This window comes from Nothobranchius furzeri, chromosome 6 (assembly GCF_043380555.1).
Source record: "Nothobranchius furzeri strain GRZ-AD chromosome 6, NfurGRZ-RIMD1, whole genome shotgun sequence".
Classification (NCBI taxonomy): domain Eukaryota; kingdom Metazoa; phylum Chordata; class Actinopteri; order Cyprinodontiformes; family Nothobranchiidae; genus Nothobranchius; species Nothobranchius furzeri.
Window position 1 is genome coordinate 62,417,128 of NC_091746.1, and position 9,770 is coordinate 62,426,897.

The following is a 9,770-nucleotide window of genomic DNA, read 5'->3' on the forward strand; positions in this document are numbered from 1 at the left end:
ACCCTGCTGATTCAGTGGCTAAATCACCTGTTAAACAGCTACTCAGGCTCTGCAGAACACTGCCTATCACCACTGATTCAAATCAGGTGTGTTGAAACAGGGAAATTTCTAAGACATGCTGGATAGGGGAACTTGATTGGGCACCAATGCTTTACAGGGTTAATGAAAGGCCACCCAGCCTCTATCGCCCCCGTGGCCAGAATATTCTACCTGCAACTTCAGACTAGCGGTCCGGTCTGTAGGGAGTTGAACTCGACTTGGTACTTGGCGCTGCAGTCTGGTTCCTGCACTTTTTCTGAAGATCGTCATCATTTTCTTAGATCATGAAGACAGCTGAATTGTTTAACTTAGTGATGAATCACTGCTGTAGACACTAATAAAGGCTGAAGAGATGTTTCAGCTGTTAGATGAAGGTGTTAAAAAGATGAACGCACAGCAAGGAGAAACGTTTTGTTTTCTGATCTACAAACGGACACTAGGGGATGCTAAAAGCAAGCCAAAAGGGCATCTAAAATAATCTAAATATTTGTTTTTTAAAACTACAAAAATGATTTAAGTTCTAAGCAAATCTTGCCGAATAAGGGTGATGAGTCAACGTAGAAGAGATTTACGTATACTGCAGGAAAGCCAATGTCCTTAAATAAGGATGAAGGGTCTTGGATCCAGTCAGTCTAGTCGTTAGCTTATCAATCATGAAAGACAAACACTATTTCTCCAAACAGAGACTTTTCAGATAATGACTTTTACACAAAACACACTTCAAAATGACAAAAATCTCTTTAATATTTCTGGAATATTTTGGCTTATTCTGAAACACTTCAACTCTTTGAATCTTTATTTTATTTTTATCTTTATTTTTAACCACAGCTACACGTGTCTGCATATGGAGAAAACCGTCAGAAAAGCAAATTATTGCCTTAGTCCGACTTAGTCAAACCAAACTACTCCTAATCAAGCTAAGGCACCCAGATAATACAGTTAGTCTGCATGCAAACAACATCCCAGCTTAGTTGAGCTATAACCAGCCTGGGCTCTCCTCCCTCCGTGAGCAACGAGACGGGAACGGAAAAACACAGTCCGTAACAAATTTACTGTGCTTTGGCCATTTAGCATATCTCACATTTACTCCGTCTGTTTAACTCCCACCAGTGTTTGTTATCTATTCGTGTTGTATTACCAGTTTGGTCTGTTCTCCAGGTGAACTGTAGCCCTCTCCCTTTTCCATGATGGAAGTTTGTGACTGAGGTGCAACATGAGACAGGTGTGACAGTGCTGTTCAGGTGCGCGGTCGTTTGAGTGTCCTGGTGACCTGAGCTTATCATAAAACAGGTTCAGTTCATTGGATCCATCCAGGCGACCATCAATCTAGTCTCCCTTCACCTTGAAGCTTGTGATATTTTTCCATCCCCAACAACACATCCTACACTTTTTCATGCACACCGCTTTTTATTTTTATTTTTATTTTGTATTTAAAAATGAGTTAGGGCAGATAGCTTGCCTTTTTTCTGTTATGCAGACCAACTAGTTGAAACTGTTGATAGTGAAAGTAGGACAATGATCCACCTGGTCCTTCACTTCAGGATAAATCATGTAGACATACAGGGTGTAAAGTTTTCATTCCTAGACCTACGGTGTACCACAAAACTGAAAATGAAAAGTATGTGCAGTAAACCTACTAAGCATGTTTTTGTCCTGCAGGGTGAAAGACTCAACGCTACATTCAAGTCATGGGAACGGGCTGTGTTGTGCCTGTCCTTTACAAGGTAAATCTCTGGTGCACCTCATAACTTTAACTTCCAGCACGCTCATTTTGACAAGTATGTGGCCTCATTCCTCAGCTGCCCTGATTAGTTAGAAAACAGTTGGCTTCACTTCCTGTTAAGCTTGCAGGTTTGTTTTCTTAACCCTCTGGAGGCAGGCGTTGCAGATATGCAACATTAAAACCGACCTACCTGGTTACTCCACACACGTATTTCATGAGCATTTTTTAACTCAGAAGTACCCCTGAAGGACTTAGTTGTTCGTCCTTTTATCAAAACTTATTTTGAGCCTGAGAGGGTTAAACACCTTTAACCCAAATTGGGAAAGCACTCAGAGAATGAAACTAGGCTAAACAAGATACAAAGAAACAACCAAAACGAACGTTTAGGAATAATGCATGTGCAATAGCAGAGAAAAGTTTTTAAAAATTGTTTTATGGTACTTTTTACAGACCCTCTGATCATTAATCATGCTGAAGTCTGATTTAACCTAATAGTAAAGCAGTAAAAGTACTCAGTGGTACACAAACGTCCTCCAACTATGTCATTTATCTTCCATTTACTGCTGCTGCGCAGACTAATAAATCTTTGCTTGAGCTTCATCACTATAAATGTTCTAATAAAACTCCAGTTTGTGTGATGCTAAATTCTCTGTTTGCACTTTTTGTTCGTGTTTTTGATGAATTATCAGTACTGGATGAATACGAATGTGAAGGTCATGGTCGCAAAGGGATTTAATCATTTAACACAATGAGGAAAATAATAAGATGTCCTCAATGCTCGAAATAAATAAAATTCTTCAAACTGGCAACCAGAGTTTATCGAGACTCAGCAAACTTTCCTACTTGTTCATTTGGAAAATTAACTGATCATTTAAAGCTCAATTTAACCAAAATGAGTTATTACATAATTACACTTTCAAATCCTATGATACAATCAGAACGAGGTCTGGTTTGCAGGAATTACAGTAAATTGTCCTGTTTGGGTTCTGGTGGTGTATCTTCAGGTCTTGGGCGAAGCGTGGTGGTGGTAGCTCATCCATGCCAACAAACACTGGCGTTAAATGGCCGCACGCCTCAGCTATGACTCAATGACACCATCAGCGTAGTGTGAGTGTGACATGATCATCTAACACAAAGCTACATCCTGATATGATCCAACAGAATCCTGCCAGGACAGGGTCTGGGAAGAAGGAATGACTACATTTACATGCAGCCAATATCCGGGTTATGATCGGGTTAAGGTCGGTATTCGGGTTTCTGAGTTGATCAGAATAACCCGTTTACAAGCATGAATACAAAGAGTTACCCCTAACTTGCATAACCCGATTTAAATGCGGACGTTGGGGTAGCGTCAGGACGTATGGACTACGTCAAGACGCAATATGCGTCATATTTCGCTGTCTCTGTACTTTTGGCCATCAACAAAAGACATAATGTTCATACTTTTCACCAGACCGATGAAGACAGGTTTCCTCGTCACTCCAAAAGTGTGGTGCTGTGCCGTGACTCGCCATGTTGCTCCCAACTTGTTGTTTACTTCCGGTGTTCTGGCGCATACAAGACGTCTCGCTACTCAAAAAACCAAGATTCCTTGCGAACAGAGCATGTGCAGAACACACGCTTTGATGGGGATATCCCGGTATGCATTTACACGACCAAACATTCGGGTTAGAAAAGGGTTACCCCAGATGTAGTAACCGGGTTATGAGCATATCCGGGTTTTTGGCGGTGTGTACATGGCCGTGCGGAACCGGGTTATTGTGAATATTCGGGTTTTAAAAGGATTACTGGCTACATGTAAACGCACTCAATGAATCCTGGACGGTCTGTTGCAATTGCTTTGTCCTTGGGTGAGACACTTAACCTGCCTCGTCTGCGACAGCTTTCAGCAGCCTCACTTCCATCAGTGCGCCCCAGGGCAGCTGTGGCTGCATCGTAGCTCATCATCACCGTTGTGTGAGTGTGTGCGTGCATGGGTAAATGACTGATTGTGTTGTGAAGCGTCTTGGGGGGTTGTAGATCCCTTGAATGTGCTACACAAATACGGACCACTTACCATTTCATGGGGAAATGATGCTACCATAATAGTGTGGTGATGATGCAGGAGGCTGTCATGGAAGTGGAAAACTCCAGTGGAAGAGTTATGTTGCTGTTAGTCAATCAGAGGAAATTCATTTGCATGTCATGAATATTGATGAGTAAGACTCATCATCATGCTGTCTTCTGGCCCCCAGTCCTCTGACTAACCTCTACTTTTTAAAATAGGACCACCAGGTTTTCTTTCCACACTGAAAACGACTCACAAGGCTTTCATTCATACCACAGCAGATTTATTGAAATGACGAGTATAACTCCTTTAGACAAGACAGCACACTTTTGCGCTTTAACTGCTCTCCGGCAAGGCTGACGTGAATCAGCAGATAGTTTACTTTTTCCATCTGTAAGGCGGATCGGGTTAATAGGGCAACATTTGCCTCTGTATGTGTATTCGATTGTAAAACTGCAGCACTCCATGTGCACCTAAGCACAAAGGTGCTCTAGTGATCTGGACCATTATCTTTTTCCGGACTTGTCTTAATAGCAACAGCACAGCTGTGGTGAGCAACGGGGAGAACAATACACCCACTGTGTCTGCAGAGAACGGTCAGATAGTTGTAAGCATGAACACCAGCAAATGTCAAGAGAATTTACTTATTCACACAAGCAGCAGGAACCAACACTAGTGTTGACATACTGAGATTTGGTTTAATATCCCAATGGATCACAGTCTGTGTGTCACAAATGTGTAGGTAAGGATGCAGTCTGTACTTGTTCTTTGCTAGAGATGAAACGATTACTGGGTTTAACCCTTTATAGGGCACACAATGAAATCATTTAAAACTTAAAGGGGCATTATGAAAGTTTGGCAGCCCAAACATGTATAGAAATAGTAAATTACTTCTTCATACATTCTCCTGCAATGCCCGGGTCCTGTAGAATGAGCCCTGGCATTTTTACTGTGATTGCCTGTTTTTCTATAAAATCACAGAAAAAGAGAGCTGCTCGGGTCGAGCAGGCTGCTTCATGCGCGTTCACGCTCAGGCATAGCCTTGTATTATCTACGGTTCTATTCTTCTTCAGCCAACACGTCGGGCATGTTCAGAAGAATAGAACCGGAGATAAAACAAGTTCTGGTTCGTAGCAAGAGTTTAGAAAGAAGTTAGCGAGATCCAGCATTTATTTTGGTAACCAACTTCCGCTTATTGGCAAGCGAATCTGCATATTAGCTAAATGTTTAAGTACCAGCTAAATATTTATTTTCCACAACATTATTTAGCTCCACACTATATTTTATATTTTTGGGTCAGACTTAAATATTTATTTCTCAAATACTGACTTTGCAAACTAAATGTTTAGCTCCAAAATAAATATTTAGCTGGGATCTAAATATTTATTTCGGAAAATAAATATTTAATTTACAAATTAAATATTTAGTTCCAAAATAAATATTTTATTAGTAAATTAAATATTTAGTTATTGAATTAAATATTTATTTTACAAACTAAATATTTAGATCAGACCTAAATATTTAGTTTGCAAAATAAATATTTAACTACAAATTAAATATTTAGCTTGCTAACTAAATATGTATTTGGAAACTTTAACATTTATAAATGTATGAATAACATGGTGAAAATATGACTTCAAAAAAGTGAACTCACAATTTTTTCTCTTATGATATGCTAAATAACCAAAAATATTGCTGTTAGATTATGACTGTTTGACTTTACAAATGGCAACTCATACACTGGTGCTTTAGCTTACCTAGTAAGACGTTGGACTCCACTGCAAAAGTCCTGGGTTTGATTCTGAATATGAATATAGTTCATTCAAAATTTCTTTTTTACATTGAGGGTATATTTTTTTACTGTAAGATGCCCACATTTTTATTTGAGACTCGCCAAACGGCATTGAATTCACAGATAAAAAAGATGTGGGTTCAACGTTCATTTTAGAACAATCTTTCAGGCAAGGGAAGGGAATGATCTGAGCATGCAGGAGGACTGACCCATCATAAACCTTTGTCGGCTGTGCTGAAGAGAAAGATACAGAAACAAATTATTTAATTAATTAGCTGCGCATTCTCCTGTCCTCTGTCCTCCGGGCTAAACACACACACACACACACACACACACACACACACACACACACACACACACACACACACACACACACACACACACACACACACACACACACACACACACACACACACACACACGACTGTCTCAGCTGTTATTTTCATTAAGGAGTGTGCACGTACAGCATGCACACCTCGTGCACGAGCCTCCTATTGAAGCTGCCGTTACGCTTTTGGCCTGAGGGGGCAATCACGAGCATAAAAATTCAAAACTCCGTAAAGTCCCTTTAAAGGGCGTCTTCAATGTTAAACACCTGTTGAAGCCCTTATATTGAAACAGGTCTAAACTTTACGTTTTCATTAAAAAACAAGAAGATATTTGAGGGAAAAAGATGCCATTACTCCTAGCTCGTCCGTCTAAAAACAGTACCTCTTGCTGGGAACCGGAAGTGACGTTGCTTAAGAAAAACGTTCCTGACTCTGCTCAGACAAAAAAAAAAGAAAAAAAAAGAGAGATTTGCAGCAGCAGCAGCATGAAGCTCCATATTCTGAATACAAATATGCATTTATTTTAAATACTGAAGGTGCCCGGCCGTACAGTTTTGAGCAAGCAGCAAGAGCTGATGGGAACAGGCAAACCTGTAAATGGTGAACGAAGAGCTGTTGAAGTGTGGAAACTTCAAAATGAACGCAGATTTGGAAACGCTAACTGATAAGAGCATTTTTTTTATTTGAGTATATTTCAACAGAAACTTGTCCCCTGACATATTACATCAAACGCGTTTCCAGCAGTAGCTCAGGAGGTAGAGCGGGTTTTCCGGTAATCAGAAGGTTGCAGGTTCAATCCCGCCTCCAAGAATGCTGCTGTTGTGTCCTTGATCAAGACTTAACTCGCTTTGCTGATGGTGGTCGGAGGGACCAGTGGTGCCAGTTTTAGGCAGGCCTCGCCTCCGTCAGTGCGCCCCAGAGCAGCTGTGGCTACATCATAGCTCATCCTCATCAGTGTGTGGATGTGTGTGTGAATGAGTGAATGACTGGTTGTGTTGTAAAGTGCCTTGGGGGGTTGTAGAACCCTGAGAAGGCGCTGTACAAATGCAGGTCATTCACCATAAAAATTATTTTAATTCTCTAATTTGAGTTTCCAAGGTAATTAAATCATAATCGCTGCTGTTTCCCGTCTCCGGGTACACCGCTATGCTGGGTTCCTGTTTACTAAACGCGAGCACATCCTTGGTCTAAAATGATGATGTGAGAGCCGCTTTACTACTTTCTCATTACGCTCAAAACAAAGTAGTCTCACATTCAAACAGCGATCACAATAAAAGCTGATGTGCTTCAGAAGAAGAAAGTTTACTTTTGAAATCAGTACAAATTTACTATTTTTATTAAACAGCGATTTGCTACAAGAGGTAGGAATGAAATGAAAATATATATATATATATGTAGAGGCGACTGAGCGCCGCAGTGTAACCACTTTGCCGCCATATTGGATGGGTCCCTCACTCTCCAAAACCTAATCGGAGTGAACGCTGAGTAGGCAACTATGCCTGTTTTTTGCAGTGTACAGTTCCAACAATCGGTGTACTAGTGAAAACAAATAGTGTGGGATTACCATTGACTTTTCTAGCCTAATGAATGCACTGGGGGTGACTGGTGACCCATCCAACATGGTAGTCCGCAGTTACACCAGTGCCGATAGAAAATCCCAGCCCATGTCACCTCTACGTTTATATGATCTGATCTCTATGCTTCTCATATTGATCTTCTGTTGTGGAAATTGATGAACACGATGTCCAGACAAACAGGAGCTTGTAAAACCCCAACATACACAAACATTAACCATTGTTACACTAGTTGAATCGGTGTTACTTCAGCAACTAAGAATAACTTGGCTGTGTCTCAATTCAGGGTCTGCATCCTACCTCGGCCGGATTCGTCGGCCGGTTACGTCACAGCGCCGCGACTCGGCCTGTCCCAATTCGAAGACTCCTTCAAATGCGGTCGACGAATGCGGCCTTCTTTTCGCCTGAATGAAGGATGGGTCGGGTGTATCCTTCAATAGGTAGCATTTCCCAAGATGCCTTGCGGGCCGGCCGGCCGAAAAACTTAAAAACAATGGCGGACAGTGAAGCGGGAGCTGTCGGAGAGGATTGCGCATATAAATGTAAGTATAAACTTGAAAACTGTCAGTTTAAGGACTTTTTGTGATACATGAACGTTATTTTAGTTAGAAATGTTACAGTAAAAGTGCTTGTATTGCGGTCTCGGCTCGTATGTTCGGCCGCGCTCGGTGTCGTACTTCTCCCACTACGTTTCCCCCTGATTTTAATAGAAGTTTGTATTTTAGGACCAAAAGAGAAAACCAGGGAATTTATTAAGCTTAGGGCGGAGATGGACCACATGATCACCGGAGCAAAGTATTCGGCGGCTGTGGCATGGAGGTACAATAACATCTCATATTTTAAAAACTCGTTTGAGTATATTTTTTTCTGCGAAAACATGAAAGGAATAACCCGTTGTCCTCTTTTCTCTTCCTGTTTCTTTTCTTACATGTTTGTTAAGACTATTCTGGAGAAAATGGGCATCCAGGGGAAGGTGCCAGCGATGAGCTTCTGGAGCTGATCTGGGAGGACATGAGGCTGCAGAGCAGCAGAGAGCACAGGAGAGAAGGAAGAACTTTGACAGCTTTTTACTTTGCTAGAAAAAAATGGTTAATGAAGATTAAACATGTACATGTAAAAGAAATATCTAAATAAAATCAGTTCTGCATTAAACTCTTGAATTTTATTTTTGTTTACAAATGAGAATTGTTTACTAGAGGGTATCCGCTGGGTCTTGAAAAGTTTTAAAAGGTAATAAATCGGTTTTGGTCAAATTAAGACCCTTAGAAAGTATTAAAAACTATTATCACATCTTTGCTCAGGCTCAGCTAGTCTAAAGTATTTTCTCTGAATTAGCTCTCCAACAGTCAAGGAAATGATTAACCCCCAGAGACCCACGGTTGTAGTATCACAACATCAGATTTAAGTCTACAAAAATAAACCTTCCCCATTTTTTTTCTTTTTAAAACCACATTTACATTGCTAATAGGTCCTATTCAGTTCTGCAACACTATTGGCTGTTAAAATGTGTAAATAGGCCCGTTTATCTGGCCTCCTAGAACAACATGTGAAAGGTTAAAAATATTTTGCAGTTGTTTTCTAAATTTGGGTTTCTGGGGGTTAAAAAGCTAAATAAAACGTCGAGCTCCATCGTTTAAGGTTCCTTCTGCCCAGCGGTTCCACGGTTGCTAGGCGACGGAACGTTCGCCGAGGGAGTTCATGAAGGCTAGGCCTGTCCAAATTCACAGCCGTTAACATCCGGTCTACCCGGCCGACGGAGGACGCAGCCCACGTCGGCCGGGTGGGCTGGGTCCTTCGAAGGATGCAGACCCTGAATTGAGACACAGCCCTTGAGTCAAGATCATCTTCCCATAAGTTTCCCTCGAGGTTCACGATGTGTCACGTGACTCCAAAACTCCCTCCCCCCCAAAAAAAGAATGGATAGCCCCATGCTGATTGGTTGAATGGTGCCATGACGCTAAATGTGACTAGCTTGGTCTCTGATGATTGGTTGGGTGAAATCCTGTAATTAGCTGCGTTTCCACTACCGAAACTTCTGGGTAAATTTACGAGAACTTCCCAACATGCGAGTGTCTCCACTTGACCGGGTCAGCCGAATCTTCTTTTTCCGGCCAGCTTCCAGGAACGTTTTGAGTACCAGACCAGGGGTAGGTACTCGGAATGAATGACTGGGTAGAGTAGCTGTATGGCGTCAGATTTCCGCCAAAACCCATGCACGCGTATTGTCCACATCGCGCGTGCGAACGGGACTTGCGCATGGAAGTTA

General features: G+C 41.5%; 1 long non-coding RNA gene across 1 annotated transcript; it reads left to right on the top strand.

Annotated features, from left to right (window-relative positions):
• Window positions 1-7,932: 7,932 nt before the first annotated feature.
• Window positions 7,933-8,656, top strand: LOC139070486 (uncharacterized). The gene is made up of 3 exons (XR_011520982.1): window positions 7,933-8,046; window positions 8,230-8,323; window positions 8,445-8,656. It is a non-coding gene; the product is annotated as an uncharacterized lncRNA (long non-coding RNA).
• Window positions 8,657-9,770: the final 1,114 nt, after the last annotated feature.